The following is a 17,657-nucleotide window of genomic DNA, read 5'->3' on the forward strand; positions in this document are numbered from 1 at the left end:
CGATGGCGCCACGTAATCTGCCCATCTCATGGCTTCCTACATCGGCGAACTTCGCCAGATACAATAGTGCCTCTATTTCTTTTCTATCTCTATGGACAAAAGAATCAATGTTAAATCAGATCACGGCCAACTTCGATTACGCGCTGTTCGCGCAATAGCGGCCATATCATTCGCGTAAGTTCCAATGTAATCGAGTGAGCAGAAAAACTCCCGCTAGGGCGTTCAAATCATACACAAATTATACCTTTTTTTATATTGGATAAAGGGGGGAAATTCGAACCTTTCGAATTAAAACTGTGTTTTCGTCGTTTTTACCCAAATTTCAATCACAAAAATTTTATTATTACTAAAGTAACATATTTAACATATTCTACCGAAATATTAACGCCAAAATATACCGAATATTTTAAATACCGTGAGAAAAACGCGTTAATAAGCCAAGTGGGTTTTTTTGGGCGGTGTTCTTGGCGCTATTTTTAAAGCATGTATATGGGAGACGCGTTTTTTATTTACCAAACGTTAATATAAATTATATAAAATCTTAAAGTTTTTTGGTCCACATTTAGGTAAGATTAATTGCTGAATAATTGAAAAACTTTAAAAATGTGTTTTAATGGTTTTTTTTTGCATACAAATTAGAGAAAATGCCATCTTGTTGTGTGCCAAAATGCACATCCAACACGCGAGACAGCAAACATTTAGCATTTCATTATATTCTCACAGATGAAAATCTTCGCAAATTGTGGCTTAACAACATTAGAAGAAAAGACTTCGACGTAAATGATAAAAGTGCATCAGATGTTGAATGCAGCTTGCATTTCTTGCCTTCTGACTACTGTGAAGGTTTGTGAATATTGCTTTATCCTACCTCTCTCCGTGAACCTTTAATTATACCTGAACCATTTTATTATACCATTTAGAGATTATAATAAAATTTTAATATAAACATTTACATTAGCTAGATAGATATCCTATTTAGGTTCATTCCTATGAAAGAGGCCAAGGGGTTGAAAAAGTGTGTTTTAAGTTTTAACCAGGTAACACAGCCAAAATTGCCACAAAAAACCGCCCAATTGGGTGGGTTTCTTCACCTTCAATATTTTCTTCAATATTTGTCGAAAATGGGCCAAAAATGAGAGATGCCATTACAAAATGTACTATATAAAAGGTCAAATAAACCTCCTTTCGGGACCAAGGGTAAAAATTGGGGATTTGTGTGGGGTATATATAAAAGGTACAATACATATAAGATAATAGTGTTGAAAAGGCCTCCATTATAGGACAACTAGCGTCCTATATGAGAGGTCAATAGCTAGATGTAACGTTGGAATGGCCTCTGTTATGGGACAGCTAGCGTCCTGTATGAGAGGCCAATAGCTAGATGTTACGTTGGAATGGCCTCTGTTATAGGACAACTAGCGTCCTGTATGAGAGGCCAATAGCTAGATGTTACGTTGGAATGGCCTCTGTTATAGGACAACTAGCGTCCTGTATGAGAGGCCAATAGCTAGATGTTACGTTGGAATGGACTCTGTCATAGGACTGAGAGCGTCCTATGTGAGAGGCCATTATAAAATGTACTATATAAAAGGTACAATATAAATAAGGTACTTTATATAAAAGGTCTAATAAACCTCTTTTCGGGATCAAGGGTAAAAATTGGGGCTTTGGGTGGTGTATATATAAAAGTTACAATATATATAAGGTAATAGTGTTGGAAAGGCCTCTATTATAGGACAATTAGCGTCCTATATGAGAGGCCAATAGCTAGATGTTACGTTGGAATGGCCTCTGTCATAGGACAACTAGCGTCCTGTATGAGAGGCCAATAGCTAGATGTTACGTTGGAATGGCCTCTGTCATAGGACTGAGAGCGTCCTATGTGAGAGGCCATTACAAAATGTAGTATATAAAAGGTACAATATATAAAAGGTACTTTATATAAAAGGTCTAATAAACCTCTTTTCGGGATCAAGGGTAAAAATTGGGGCTTTGGGTGGGGTATATATAATAGTTACAATATATATAAGGTAATAGTGTTGGAAAGGCCTTTATTATAGGACAATTAGCGTCCTATATGAGAGGCCAATAGCTAGATGTTACGTTGGAATGGCCTCTGTCATAGGACTGAGAGCGTCCTATGTGAGAGGCCATTACAAAATGTACTATATAAAAGGTACAATATATATATAAGGTACTTTATATAAAAGGTCTAATAAACCTCTTTTCGGGATCAAGGGTAAAAATTGGGGCTTTGGGTGGGGTATATATAAAAGTTACAATATATATAAGGTAATAGTGTTGGAAAGGCCACTATTATAGGACAATTAGCGTCCTATATGAGAGGCCAATAGCTAGATGTTACGTTGGAATGGCCTCTGTTATAGGACAACTAGCGTCCTGTACGAGAGGCCAATAGCTAGATGTTACGTTGGAATGGCCTCTGTCATAGGACAACTAGCGTCCTGTATGAGAGGCAAATAGCTAGATGTTACGTTGGAATGGCCTCTATATGAGAGGCCAATAGCTAGATGTTACGTTGGAATGGCCTCTGTCATAGGACTGAGAGCGTCTTATGTGAGAGGCCATTACAAAATGTACTATATAAAAGGTACAATATATATAAGGTACTTTATATAAAAGGTCTAATAAACCTCTTTTCGGGATCAAGGGTAAAAATTGGGGCTTTGGGTGGGGTATATATAAAAGTTACAATATATATAAGGTAATAGTGTTGGAAAGGCCTCTATTATAGGACAATTAGCGTCCTATATGAGAGGCCAATAGCTATATGTTACGTTGGAATGGCCTCTGTCATAGGACTGAGAGCGTCCTATGTGAGAGGCCATTACAAAATGTACTATATAAAAGGTACAATATATATAAGGTACTTTATATAAAAGGTCTAATAAACCTCTTTTCGGGATCAAGGGTAAAAATTGGGGCTTTGGGTGGTGTATATATAAAAGTTACAATATATATAAGGTAATAGTGTTGGAAAGGCCTCTATTATAGGACAATTAGCGTCCTATATGAGAGGACAATAGCTAGATGTTACGTTGGAATGGCCTCTGTTATAGGACAACTAGCGTCCTGTATGAGAGGCCAATAGCTAGATGTTACGTTGGAATGGCCTCTGTCATAGGACTGAGAGCGTCCTATGTGAGAGGCCATTACAAAATGTACTATATAAAAGGTACAATATATAAAAGGTACTTTATATAAAAGGTCTAATAAACCTCTTTTCGGGATCAAGGGTAAAAATTGGGGCTTTGGGTGGGGTATATATAATAGTTACAATATATATAAGGTAATAGTGTTGGAAAGGCCTTTATTATAGGACAATTAGCGTCCTATATGAGAGGCCAATAGCTAGATGTTACGTTGGAATGGCCTCTGTCATAGGACTGAGAGCGTCCTATGTGAGAGGCCATTACAAAATGTACTATATAAAAGGTACAATATATATATAAGGTACTTTATATAAAAGGTCTAATAAACCTCTTTTCGGGATCAAGGGTAAAAATTGGGGCTTTGGGTGGGGTATATATAAAAGTTACAATATATATAAGGTAATAGTGTTGGAAAGGCCACTATTATAGGACAATTAGCGTCCTATATGAGAGGCCAATAGCTAGATGTTACGTTGGAATAACCTCTGTTATAGGACAACTAGCGTCCTGTACGAGAGGCCAATAGCTAGATGTTACGTTGGAATGGCCTCTGTCATAGGACTGAGAGCGTCCTATGTGAGAGGCCATTACAAAATGTACTATATAAAAGGTACAATATATATAAGGTACTTTATATAAAAGGTCGAATAAACCTCTTTTCGGGATCAAGGGTCAAAATTGGGGCTTTGGGTGGGGTATATATAATAGTTACAATATATATAAGGTAATAGTGTTGGAAAGGCCTCTATTATAGGACAATTAGCGTCCTATATGAGAGGCCAATAGCTAGATGTTACGTTGGAATGGCCTCTGTCATAGGACTGAGAGCGTCCTATGTGAGAGGCCATTACAAAATGTACTATATAAAAGGTACAATATATATATAAGGTACTTTATATAAAAGGTCTAATAAACCTCTTTTCGGGATCAAGGGTAAAAATTGGGGCTTTGGGTGGGGTATATATAAAAGTTACAATATATATAAGGTAATAGTGTTGGAAAGGCCTCTATTATAGGACAATTAGCGTCCTATATGAGAGGCCAATAGCTAGATGTTACGTTGGAATGGCCTCTGTTATAGGACAACTAGCGTCCTGTACGAGAGGCCAATAGCTAGATGTTACGTTGGAATGGCCTCTGTCATAGGACTGAGAGCGTCCTATGTGAGAGGCCATTACAAAATGTACTATATAAAAGGTACAATATATATAAGGTACTTTATATAAAAGGTCTAATAAACCTCTTTTCGGGATCAAGGGTAAAAATTGGGGCTTTGGATGGGGTATATATAAAAGTTACAATATATATAAGGTAAAAGTGTTGGAAAGGCCTCTATTATAGGACAATTAGCGTCCTATATGAGAGGCCAATAGCTAGATGTTACGTTGGAATGGCCTCTGTCATAGGACTGAGAGCGTCCTATGTGAGAGGCCATTACAAAATGTACTATATAAAAGGTACAATATATATATAAGGTACTTAATATAAAAGGTCTAATAAACCTCTTTTCGGGATCAAGGGTAAAAATTGGGGCTTTGGGTGGGGTATATATAAAAGTTAAGATATATATAAGGTAATAGTGTTGGAAAGGCCACTATTATAGGACAATTAGCGTCCTATATGAGAGGCCAATAGCTAGATGTTACGTTGGAATGGCCTCTGTTATAGGACAACTAGCGTCCTGTACGAGAGGCCAATAGCTAGATGTTACGTTGGAATGGCCTCTGTCATAGGACTGAGAGCGTCCTATATGAGAGGCCAATAGCTAGATGTTACGTTGGAATGGCCTCTGTCATAGGACTGAGAGCGTCCTATGTGAGAGGCCATTACAAAATGTACTATATAAAAGGTACAATATATATAAGGTACTTTATATAAAAGGTCTAATAAACCTCTTTTCGGGATCAAGGGTAAAAATTGGGGCTTTGGGTGAGGTATATATAAAAGTTGCAATATATATAAGGTAATAGTGTTGGAAAGGCCTCTATTATAGGACAATTAGCGTCCTATATGTGAGGCCAATAGCTAGATGTTACGTTGGAATGGCCTCTGTCATAGGACTGAGAGCGTCTTATGTTAGAGGCCATTACAAAATGTACTATATAAAAGGTACAATATATATAAGGTACTTTATATAAAAGGTCTAATAAACCTCTTTTCGGGATCAAGGGTAAAAATTGGGGCTTTGGGTGGGGTATATATAAAAGTTACAATATATATAAGGTAATAGTGTTGGAAAGGCCTCTATTATAGGACAATTAGCGTCCTATATGAGAGGCCAATAGCTAGATGTTACGTTGGAATGGCCTCTGTCATAGGACTGAGAGCGTCCTATGTGAGAGGCCATTACAAAATGTACTATATAAAAGGTACAATATATATATAAGGTACTTTATATAAAAGGTCTAATAAACCTCTTTTCGGGATCAAGGGTAAAAATTGGGGCTTTGGGTGGGGTATATATAAAAGTTACAATATATATAAGGTAATAGTGTTGGAAAGGCCACTATTATAGGACAATTAGCGTCCTATATGAGAGGCCAATAGCTAGATGTTACGTTGGAATGGCCTCTGTTATAGGACAACTAGCGTCCTGTACGAGAGGCCAATAGCTAGATGTTACGTTGGAATGGCCTCTGGAATAGGACTGAGAGCGTCCTATGTGAGAGGCCATTACAAAATGTACTATATAAAAGGTACAATATATATAAGATACTTATATAAAAGGTCGAATAAACCTCTTTTCGGGATCAAGGGTAAAAATTGGGGCTTTGGGTGGGGTATATATAATAGATACAATATATATATAAGGTAATAGTGTTGGAAAGGCCTCTATTATAGGACAATTAGCGTCCTATATGAGAGGCCAATAGCTAGATGTTACGTTGGAATGGCCTCTGTCATAGGACTGAGAGCGTCCTATGTGAGAGGCCATTACAAAATGTACTATATAAAAGGTACAATATATATATAAGGTACTTTATATAAAAGGTCGAATAAACCTCTTTTCGGGATCAAGGGTAAAAATTGGGGCTTTGGGTGGGGTATATATAATAGTTACAATATATATAAGGTAATAGTGTTGGAAAGGCCTCTATTATAGGACAATTAGCGTCCTATATGAGAGGCCAATAGCTAGATGTTACGTTGGAATGGCCTCTGTCATAGGACTGAGAGCGTCCTATGTGAGAGGCCATTACAAAATGTACTATATAAAAGGTACAATATATATATAAGGTACTTTATATAAAAGGTACTTTATATAAAAGGTCTAATAAACCTCTTTTCGGGATCAAGGGTAAAAATTGGGGCTTTAGGTGGGGTATATATAAAAGTTACAATATATATAAGGTAATAGTGTTGGAAAGGCCTCTATTATAGGACAATTAGCGTCCTATATGAGAGGCCAATAGCTAGATGTTACGTTGGAATGGCCTCTGTTATAGGACAACTAGCGTCCTGTACGAGAGGCCAATAGCTAGATGTTACGTTGGAATGGCCTCTGTCATAGGACTGAGAGCGTCCTATGTGAGAGGACATTACAAAATGTACTATATAAAAGGTATAATATATATAAGGTACTTTATATAAAAGGTCTAATAAACCTCTTTTCGGGATCAAGGGTAAAAATTGGGGCTTTGGGTGGGGTATATATAAAAGTTACAATATATATAAGGTAATAGTGTTAGAAAGGCCTCTATTATAGGACAATTAGCGTCCTATATGAGAGGCCAATAGCTAGATGTTACGTTGGAATGGCCTCTGTCATAGGACTGAGAGCGTCCTATGTGAGAGGCCATTACAAAATGTACTATATAAAAGGTACTATATATATATAAGGTACTTTATATAAAAGGTCTAATAAACTTCTTTTCGGGATCAAGGGTAAAATTGCGGCTTTGGGTGGGGTATATATAAAAGTTACAATATATATAAGGTAATAGTGTTGGTAATAGTGTTGGAAAGGCCTCTATTATAGGACAATTAGCGTCCTATATGAGAGGCCAATAGCTAGATGTTACGTTGGAATGGCCTCTGTCATAGGACTGAGAGCGTCCTATGTGAGAGGCCATTACAAAATGTACTATATAAAAGGTACAATATATATATAAGGTACTTTATATAAAAGGTCTAATAAACCTCTTTTCGGGATCAAGGGTAAAAATTGGGGCTTTGGGTGGGGTATATATAAAAGTTACAATATATATAAGGTAATAGTGTTGGAAAGGCCTCTATTATAGGACAATTAGCGTCCTATATGAGAGGCCAATAGCTAGATGTTACGTTGGAATGGCCTCTGTTATAGGACAACTAGCGTCCTGTACGAGAGGCCAATAGCTAGATGTTACGTTGGAATGGCCTCTGTCATAGGACTGAGAGCGTCCTATGTGAGAGGCCATTACAAAATGTTCTATATAAAAGGTACAATATATATAAGGTACTTTATATAAAAGGTCTAATAAACCTCTTTTCGGGATCAAGGGTAAAAATTGGGGCTTTGGGTGGGGTATATATAATAGTTACAAAATATATAAGGTAATAGTGTTGGAAAGGCCTCTATTATAGGACAATTAGCGTCCTATATGAGAGGCCAATAGCTAGATGTTACGTTGGAATGGCCTCTGTCATAGGACTGAGAGCGTCCTATGTGAGAGGCCATTACAAAATGTACTATATAAAAGGTACAATATATATAAGGTACTTTATATAAAAGGTCTAATAAACCTCTTTTCGGGATCAAGGGTAAAAATTGGGGCTTTGGGTGAGGTATATATAAAAGTTGCAATATATATAAGGTAATAGTGTTGGAAAGGCCTCTATTATAGGACAATTAGCGTCCTATATGTAAAGCCAATAGCTAGATGTTACGTTGGAATGGCCTCTGTCATAGGACTGAGAGCGTCTTATGTTAGAGGCCATTACAAAATGTACTATATAAAAGGTACAATATATATAAGGTACTTTATATAAAAGGTCTAATAAACCTCTTTTCGGGATCAAGGGTAAAAATTGGGGCTTTGGGTGGGGTATATATAAAAGTTACAATATATATAAGGTAATAGTGTTGGAAAGGCCTCAATTATAGGACAATTAGCGTCCTATATGAGAGGCCAATAGCTAGATGTTACGTTGGAATGGCCTCTGTCATAGGACTGAGAGCGTCCTATGTGAGAGGCCATTACAAAATGTACTATATAAAAGGTACAATATATATATAAGGTACTTTATATAAAAGGTCTAATAAACCTCTTTTCGGGATCAAGGGTAAAAATTGGGGATTTGGGTGGTGTATATATAAAAGTTACAATATATATAAGGTAATAGTGTTGGAAAGGCCTCTATTATAGGACAATTAGCGTCCTATATGAGAGGCCAATAGCTAGATGTTACGTTGGAATGGCCTCTGTTATAGGACAACTAGCGTCCTGTATGAGAGGCCAATAGCTAGATGTTACGTTGGAATGGCCTCTGTCATAGGACTGAGAGCGTCCTATGTGAGAGGCCATTACAAAATGTACTATATAAAAGGTACAATATATAAAAGGTACTTTATATAAAAGGTCTAATAAACCTCTTTTCGGGATCAATGGTAAAAATTGGGGCTTTGGGTGGGGTATATATAATAGTTACAATATATATAAGGTAATAGTGTTGGAAAGGCCTCTATTATAGGACAATTAGCGTCCTATATGTGAGGCCAATAGCTAGATGTTACGTTGGAATGGCCTCTGTCATAGGACTGAGAGCGTCCTATGTGAGAGGCCATTACAAAATGTACTATATAAAAGGTACAATATATATATAAGGTACTTTATATAAAAGGTCTAATAAACCTCTTTTCGGGATCAAGGGTAAAAATTGGGGCTTTGGGTCGGGTATATATAAAAGTTACAATATATATAAGGTAATAGTGTTGGAAAGGCCACTATTATAGGACAATTAGCGTCCTATATGAGAGGCCAATAGCTAGATGTTACGTTGGAATGGCCTCTGTTATAGGACAACTAGCGTCCTGTACGAGAGGCCAATAGCTAGATGTTACGTTGGAATGGCCTCTGGAATAGGACTGAGAGCGTCCTATGTGAGAGGCCATTACAAAATGTACTATATAAAAGGTACAATATATATAAGGTACTTTATATAAAAGGTCGAATAAACCTCTTTTCGGGATCAAGGGTAAAAATTGGGGCTTTGGGTGGGGTATATATAATAGTTACAATATATATATAAGGTAATAGTGTTGGAAAGGCCTCTATTATAGGACAATTAGCGTCCTATATGAGAGGCCAATAGCTAGATGTTACGTTGGAATGGCCTCTGTCATAGGACTGAGAGCGTCCTATGTGAGAGGCCATTACAAAATGTACTATATAAAAGGTACAATATATATATAAGGTACTTTATATAAAAGGTCGAATAAACCTCTTTTCGGGATCAAGGGTAAAAATTGGGGCTTTGGGTGGGGTATATATAATAGTTACAATATATATAAGGTAATAGTGTTGGAAAGGACTCTATTATAGGACAATTAGCGTCCTATATGAGAGGCCAATAGCTAGATGTTACGTTGGAATGGCCTCTGTCATAGGACTGAGAGCGTCCTATGTGAGAGGCCATTACAAAATGTACTATATAAAAGGTACAATATATATATAAGGTACTTTATATAAAAGGTACTTTATATAAAAGGTCTAATAAACCTCTTTTCGGGATCAAGGGTAAAAATTGGGGCTTTGGGTGGGGTATATATAAAAGTTACAATATATATAAGGTAATAGTGTTGGAAAGGCCTCTATTATAGGACAATTAGCGTCCTATATGAGAGGCCAATAGCTAGATGTTACGTTGGAATGGCCTCTGTTATAGGACAACTAGCGTCCTGTACGAGAGGCCAATAGCTAGATGTTACGTTGGAATGGCCTCTGTCATAGGACTGAGAGCGTCCTATGTGAGAGGCCATTACAAAATGTACTATATAAAAGGTATAATATATATAAGGTACTTTATATAAAAGGTCTAATAAACCTCTTTTCGGGATCAAGGGTAAAAATTGGGGCTTTGGGTGGGGTATATATAAAAGTTACAATATATATAAGGTAATAGTGTTAGAAAGGCCTCTATTATAGGACAATTAGCGTCCTATATGAGAGGCCAATAGGTAGATGTTACGTTGGAATGGCCTCTGTCATAGGACTGAGAGCGTCCTATGTGAGAGGCCATTACAAAATGTACTATATAAAAGGTACTATATATATATAAGGTACTTTATATAAAAGGTCTAATAAACTTCTTTTCGGGATCAAGGGTAAAATTGCGGCTTTGGGTGGGGTATATATAAAAGTTACAATATATATAAGGTAATAGTGTTGGTAATAGTGTTGGAAAGGCCTCTATTATAGGACAATTAGCGTCCTATATGAGAGGCCAATAGCTAGATGTTACGTTGGAATGGCCTCTGTCATAGGACTGAGAGCGTCCTATGTGAGAGGCCATTACAAAATGTACTATATAAAAGGTACAATATATATAAGGTACTTTATATAAAAGGTCTAATAAACCTCTTTTCGGGATCAAGGGTAAAAATTGGGGCTTTGGGTGAGGTATATATAAAAGTTGCAATATATATAAGGTAATAGTGTTGGAAAGGCCTCTATTATAGGACAATTAGCGTGCTATATGAGAGGCCAATAGCTAGATGTTACGTTGGAATGGCCTCTGTCATAGGACTGAGAGCGTCCTATGTGAGAGGCCATTACAAAATGTACTATATAAAAGGTACAATATATATATAAGGTACTTTATATAAAAGGTCTAATAAACCTCTTTTCGGGATCAAGGGTAAAAATTGGGGCTTTGGGTGGGGTATATATAATAGTTACAAAATATATAAGGTAATAGTGTTGGAAAGGCCTCTATTATAGGACAATTAGCGTCCTATATGAGAGGCCAATAGCTAGATGTTACGTTGGAATGGCCTCTGTCATAGGACTGAGAGCGTCCTATGTGAGAGGCCATTACAAAATGTACTATATAAAAGGTACAATATATATAAGGTACTTTATATAAAAGGTCGAATAAACCTCTTTTCGGGATCAAGGGTAAAAATTGGGGCTTTGGGTGGGGTATATATAATAGTTACAATATATATAAGGTAATAGTGTTGGAAAGGCCTCTATTATAGGACAATTAGCGTCCTATATGAGAGGCCAATAGCTAGATGTTACGTTGGAATGGCCTCTGTTATAGGACAACTAGCGTCCTGTACGAGAGGCCAATAGCTAGATGTTACGTTGGAATGGCCTCTGTCATAGGACTGAGAGCGTCCTATGTGAGAGGCCATTACAAAATGTTCTATATAAAAGGTACAATATATATAAGGTACTTTATATAAAAGGTCTAATAAACCTCTTTTCGGGATCAAGGGTAAAAATTGGGGCTTTGGGTGGGGTATATATAATAGTTACAATATATATAAGGTAATAGTGTTGGAAAGGCCTCTATTATAGGACAATTAGCGTCCTATATGAGAGGCCAATAGCTAGATGTTACGTTGGAATGGCCTCTGTCATAGGACTGAGAGCGTCCTATGTGAGAGGCCATTACAAAATGTACTATTTAAAAGGTACAATATATATATAAGGTACTTTATATAAAAGGTACTTTATATAAAAGGTCTAATAAACCTCTTTTCGGGATCAAGGGTAAAAATTGGGGCTTTGGGTGGGGTATATATAAAAGTTACAATATATATAAGGTAATAGTGTTGGAAAGGCCTCTATTATAGGACAATTAGCGTCCTATATGAGAGGCCAATAGCTAGATGTTACGTTGGAATGGCCTCTGTCATAGGACTGAGAGCGTCCTATGTGAGAGGCCATTACAAAATGTACTATATAAAAGGTACTATATATATATAAGGTACTTTATATAAAAGGTCTAATAAACTTCTTTTCGGGATCAAGGGTAAAATTGCTGCTTTGGGTGGGGTATATATAAAATTTACAATATATATAAGGTAATAGTGTTGGAAAGGCCTCTATTATAGGACAATTAGCGTCCTATATGAGAGGCCAATAGCTAGATGTTACGTTGGAATGGCCTCTGTCATAGGACTGAGAGCGTCCTATGTGAGAGGCCATTACAAAATGTACTATATAAAAGGTACAATATATATAAGGTACTTTATATAAAAGGTCTAATAAACCTCTTTTCGGGATCAAGGGTAAAAATTGGGGCTTTGGGTGAGGTATATATAAAAGTTGCAATATATATAAGGTAATAGTGTGGGAAAGGCCTCTATTATAGGACAATTAGCGTCCTATATGTGAGGCCAATAGCTAGATGTTACGTTGGAATGGCCTCTGTCATAGGACTGAGAGCGTCTTATGTGAGAGGCCATTACAAAATGTACTATATAAAAGGTACAATATATATAAGGTACTTTATATAAAAGGTCTAATAAACCTCTTTTCGGGATCAAGGGTAAAAATTGGGGCTTTGGGTGGGGTATATATAAAAGTTACAATATATATAAGCATGAATATATCTAGCTATGAATATACAATAGCAATAGCCTCTCTAACCTCCCGCTAAAATTTGGGTTGGGCTTATCTAGTCACGTGATCAATCACATCTGCTCCGACCGAGTGAGGAGCATGCCGTCATTTCCTTCAGTCTCCTGATTGGCTGACAACGCGTCTCTGGTCTCGAAAGTTGCCACCCAAATCAAATCGACATGATAGAAGGGCTATATCGTAGGGTTGGATATTCATAGCTAGATATATTCATGATATAAGGTAATAGTGTTGGAAAGGCCTCTATTATAGGACAATTAGCGTCCTATATGAGAGGCCAATAGCTAGATGTTACGTTGGAATGGCCTCTGTCATAGGACTGAGAGCGTCCTATGTGAGAGGCCATTACAAAATGTACTATATAAAAGGTACAATATATATAAGGTACTTTATATAAAAGGTCGAATAAACCTCTTTTCGGGATCAAGGGTAAAAATTGGGGCTTTGGGTGGGGTATATATAATAGTTACAATATATATAAGGTAATAGTGTTGGAAAGGCCTCTATTATACGACAATTAGCGTCCTATATGAGAGGCCAATAGCTAGATGTTACGTTGGAATGGCCTCTGTCATAGGACTGAGAGCGTCCTATGTGAGAGGCCATTACAAAATGTACTATATAAAAGGTACAATATATATATAAGGTACTTTATATAAAAGGTACTTTATATAAAAGGTCTAATAAACCTCTTTTCGGGATCAAGGGTAAAAATTGGGGCTTTGGGTGGGGTATATATAAAAGTTACAATATATATAAGGTAATAGTGTTGGAAAGGCCTCTATTATAGGACAATTAGCGTCCTATATGAGAGGCCAATAGCTAGATGTTACGTTGGAATGGCCTCTGTTATAGGACAACTAGCGTCCTGTACGAGAGGCCAATAGCTAGATGTTACGTTGGAATGGCCTCTGTCATAGGACTGAGAGCGTCCTATGTGAGAGGCCATTACAAAATGTACTATATAAAATGTACATTATATATAAGGTACTTTATATAAAAGGTCGAATAAACCTCTTTTCGGGATCAAGGGTAAAAATTGGGGCTTTGGGTGGGGTATATATAATAGTTACAATATATATAAGGTAATAGTGTTGGAAAGGCCTCTATTATAGGACAATTAGCGTCCTATATGAGAGGCCAATAGCTAGATGTTACGTTGGAATGGCCTCTGTCATAGGACTGAGAGCGTCCTATGTGAGAGGCCATTACAAAATGTACTATATAAAAGGTACAATATATATATAAGGTACTTTATGTAAAAGGTACTTTATATAAAAGGTCTAATAAACCTCTTTTCGGGATCAAGGGTAAAAATTGGGGCTTTGGGTGGGGTATATATAAAAGTTACAATATATATAAGGTAATAGTGTTGGAAAGGCCTCTATTATAGGACAATTAGCGTCCTATATGAGAGGAGTAGGAGTGTCTACCATCATCAAGGGTTTTCCATGTAGAGGTAGAAAGGGGGTCGGCAACGGAAATCCCCGCTTCCTTCCCCCCCTCCCTAAACTAGGTCACAGGTGGCGCGGGGGGGGTCGGCATTTTCTTCCCCCCTCGGGGTAAGTCACCGAAGGTCATTGACCTCCGCAGAGTGGCGCGCGCTGATTGGCTGGCGCGTAACTACGCGGCGCGGGAACCACGTGGTTACCTGCGCGCTGATTGGCTGGCGCGGCGCGTGTACTGCGCGCTAATTGGCTGGCGCGAAATTATTCAAAATGGCGCTGACTGGTTGGTGTTTTGGCGCGAAAAGGGGTCAGTACTCCTTTAAAGGAATTCCCAGGCTCGCTATACTCGGGCATTGTTAAAGTGGTGACAGGTTTGATTGATTACGAGCAGGTGTTTATCGAGGAATGCGCCGTTGCTAGGTTACCCCGCTCGCTGTTAGAGACTCGGGGAATGTGTGACCTTGTAGCTATATAATAAAAACATTTTTTGGCGGGAATTTAGACAAAGGGTTAACATAAGTTTGTAACTCTCTTTTAACGGTTATTATATGAACTCTTAGTAATTTGGAAAATTCACGTGATTTGACCGCCATCTTTAATGTCGCATATTCAAACGGGTAGGGTGGCCATCTTTATTTTTTTAGGAAATTTACCATATTTACGTCAATTTTTTAACGCTTTTTAAACAAGTTGTTCCTAACGGATTTTTATATCGTTACGTACCTAGATGACTTGAACTTGATTATTATGACATATGCATCATATATTACCGTCACTTAACCTTTAATAACGACGCGAGGGAAAGCTTTCTAATTTATATTCAATACATTAACACTATACGAAATATTTACATAAATTAAACAAGGTCGGTTCGCGCTCGTGTAATTTAAATAAACGTAATAAGTAATTACATTGGTATAATAACAAACAAAACGGATTATCTTACATCCTTCTATGTTTAAAATAAAAAACTCTGATTTAAATTTAAACTTTATTTTACAACATTTGTTGTTGACACAAAGGAACTATCGTGTAAACATTTAACACGCTATCAATAAAAACCACTAACTCGTCTATCGCCTTTAAGAATCCAGTTTTTGGGGGTCGTTCCAAATGCATTTCGTGAGAATTATGCTCTTTTTGAAAATATCTCATTCTTTGTGCAATCAAATCCATTTCAAGTTGACGATTAATTTTTTTCAATTCTTTATTTATATGTTTAATCAGTTCATAGTCCTTGTTTTCTTTATAAGTCATTATTCCACAACAAAAACAAAGCGAAACTAGTTTGTATAAAACGCGATGTGGTTAGTTCAGTACAGGTCGGACACAAAGGAATCTGATTACTGATCTCTCTCTCTCTACGCCGTTAGAGCTCCTCTGATTACCGCGAACTATATCTCTCTCCACGGCGTTAGCGCTCCTCTGATTACCACGAACTATCTCTCTCTCCGCGTTTATCTCCATTGTTGATTTATTTAGAACAGGTGTTGAGCGGAGAATCCCCCGTTGCTATGGTGACTTCGGCGCGACGTTTATTTGAGTATCAACAAACTTAGCAAATACCTTTAGATTGTTTCAATGTTAAATTCGTTAACCTCGCAGTTTGAAACAAGTTGTCCCTATATTAAGAATCAGCTTGGTATACAATTTGCAGATCTGGCCTTATAAATGTTTCACTGTATACAATGTCTTTACCCACATTGTGTACATTTAGTAATATTAGTTTACGTATAACCTTTAGTTATACTAATCGACCATGGTTAGGTAAATATAATGCATTTATAAGTTCGCGTGTTGAACACATAATAGTATTCAGAACTTTCTAATTAAATTGAATACATTGCCAATATACGAAATATTTACATACATTAAACAAGGTTGGTTCGCGCTCATGAAATTTATATAATAGTAAACTTTGTAGGGTAAATTACTTGACTTTGTAATGGATATTTCAATAACCGTTCATCATTTTAATAGACCAATGACGGTATAATTAACAACGTCTGAATTTTCGTCGCTAAAAGATATGTCCATAAAGATTGATTATAAAAAGTTTAATACGCAGGTATCTATGGATTCGGATTACCTAAACAAGTCGCCCCTATATGAACTTTTAAACGGTTATTCGTGTTAAACGTGTACATTAATACTATAACTTTTTCAAAAAGCAGCAGTCGATAAGTATGACATTCTAATTACCGTCAAATACAGAGCTAGAAGTTACTCGGTTAACCATTTTTAGGTTATTTTTATGGTCAGTTATTAAGCGTTTTACTCCTATACGGTTCAATGGGAATTATTATTGATCGCTATTGTCAGTTATAATAAGAATGAAAATAGAGTTGCAATTTATTCCGGCGATATGTACTTTTAAATTTTAACAGATTTGACATACATTATAAAGTCTAGCACCTTATATCCTATGAACAATATTTTTGGAAAAAGTACAGCTAGATAAATGGCCAAAAAAAATTTTACATAACCGAAATACTACATTATTATAGATAATAAATAATACTATAAATATAGAACTCAGTTAATCAAGTTATTTTTTAACGAAACATGCAAACAATTACCAGCCTATCAATTTGATATTTTAATTATTGTTATTGGCAATTAAACTTTGGGGTAATTTCACCGAAAATCATGTTTTGTTATCACAAAAACTTGAACACAAGTTTTTTAACTAATGTTTGATACCTATTTAATGTAAAAGTAGCTTCATGATTTGTGGCGCTTTGGGTTTAATTTAATAGACTAGTTTCTTTATCTTTCAGGACTCTTTTGTTAGTAGATTTCTGTAGTTATTTGTCATAATATCGCGGTAAAGAATACGTTTCTCAGTATAATAAGCAAATAAGAAAAAAAATCGTTGTGTTTTACGACTACCTATCGCGGACTAAAGGAGTAGAATCTACAAAGTATAGCAACCTTGTAAATTAATCCTATAATTCTTCTCTCCTACTTCAGTCTTCTGAATTGAAATGTCGTTGTCCTGTTTCTCCAACAGATAGCTATCGGGATCGGCCAGACCAGACACGACCGACTTCGAAGGACGATAAAGAAAACCATATATAAATAATGTAAAAAACTTGAAATATTCCCTAGGCTGGTTTATTTTTCCAAGACAGAAAGGGCTCTAAATATAGTTTATATGAAACTTAAGGAAAATTTAAATATAGTTTATATGAAACTTAAGGAAAATTTATTAACACTCAACATAAATAAAACTAATTATATTTGTTTCTCCGCGAGAACGACTATAGATTTGTTACATGAATAAAAAATTCACGAAAATAATAATTGTAGAGAAAATTTTTAAAGTTAGAAAGAGTAAATAAACTAAAATATCTGGGGGTAATAATAGACAGTAATCTAAAGTGGAATGAACATGTGACCTATATCACTAATAAAATTCGACTATGTATAAATTCCGTCAAATTAAAAACTTTTTAGAA

Source organism: Leiobunum rupestre, chromosome 7, assembly GCF_980474605.1.
Source record: "Leiobunum rupestre chromosome 7, qqLeiRupe1.1.hap1, whole genome shotgun sequence".
In the NCBI taxonomy this organism is placed as follows: Eukaryota; Metazoa; Arthropoda; class Arachnida; order Opiliones; family Sclerosomatidae; genus Leiobunum; species Leiobunum rupestre.